We start from the raw sequence: 1,188 nt of genomic DNA, 5'->3' as shown, positions 1-1,188 counted from the left end.
TGCCCGGCCCGTTAAAGGCGCTGCTGCCCGGCCCGTTAAAGGCGTCGGTGCCCGGCCCGTTAAAGGCGTCGGTGCCCGGCCCGTTAAAGGCGCTGCTGCCCGGCCCGTTAAAGGCGTCAGTGCCCGGCCCGTTAAAGGCGCTGCTGCCCGGCCCGCGCAGGAGGCCCGAGAGAGGCGAAAAGGGAAGCGCGGCGCATCAGCCCCGCTCCCATTCCACAGAAAGGGGCAGCTGAAAGGGGGGCAATCCAGGCTTTCCCTCTCTGGAAAGGCTTTGGTCCCTCTGCAGTCGAAGGGTGTTTCTGGGGCAGGGCAGATGTTTTCTGTTTCTCTACGGGTATTTATTTACAGCTTCCTTATTGCTGTAGTTCTTGCGCTGGCTCTGGCTGCTCTGGATGTTAATGAAAGCACGGGGAGCCTTGGCTTCGGAGCCAGAGCAGGGGGTCCGCGTCGCTGCGGAGGACGTTTAATGGAAAGCAGGTTGTGGGRCTGCAGGAACTGTGCTCCTAGAACTAAACTCACATGCTCTGCCCTTGGTGTGTCCAGGTGCACACAGGGTGTTGCGCACCAGTGTCCTAGGAATGCACCTACCAGGCTTGCGGGAGGCTCCTGGTGATGGCTGTGGTTCTCTAGCTTATTCCCCTGGGACAGGTGGTGAATTACCAGCCTCGAGGTCTTATCAGGTGTTTAGAGAGTTGCTCATTTTCCTAGCGATGGCCACAAGCCTTTTGGACCCCTCTGGTACCTGCACTCATAGCCAGAAAGGGTGTCTTGTGCACTTCACCTCGCTTCAGCTTGCCAACTTTGTGTTCCTTGCTGATAGAGCAGCATGCAGAGAACAGCCAGGGAGACAGCATAAGTGCCCTGAGGAGGGAACGGCTTTGGAAGGKGAACTCCTCAGCGAGAGGTTCCTGCGCGAGGGCAGGGCAGGATCGGGGCGCGGGGCCGCGCGGCTCCCGGGCGGGCGGCGGGAGCGTTTCTGCCGTTGCCGCGGGGATGGCGCCCAGTTTGGGCAGGTGACGTTTCAAGCCGTCGGACGGGGGCTGAGCCCGGCCCGGGCCCCGGCCCCGCGGCGCGGCCATGGCGGCGGGGCCGGCCCTGCGCCGGGGCGGGACGGGACGGGATGGGACGGGACGGGGCCGCCCGCGCTGCCTCCCTCCCTGCCTCCATCCCGCCCGCCTCCCTCGCGCT

Source organism: Nothoprocta perdicaria, unplaced genomic scaffold, assembly GCF_003342845.1.
Source record: "Nothoprocta perdicaria isolate Ctin4 unplaced genomic scaffold, notPer1 scaffold_195, whole genome shotgun sequence".
In the NCBI taxonomy this organism is placed as follows: Eukaryota; Metazoa; Chordata; class Aves; order Tinamiformes; family Tinamidae; genus Nothoprocta; species Nothoprocta perdicaria.
Note: the sequence above shows the minus strand (reverse complement) of the source record.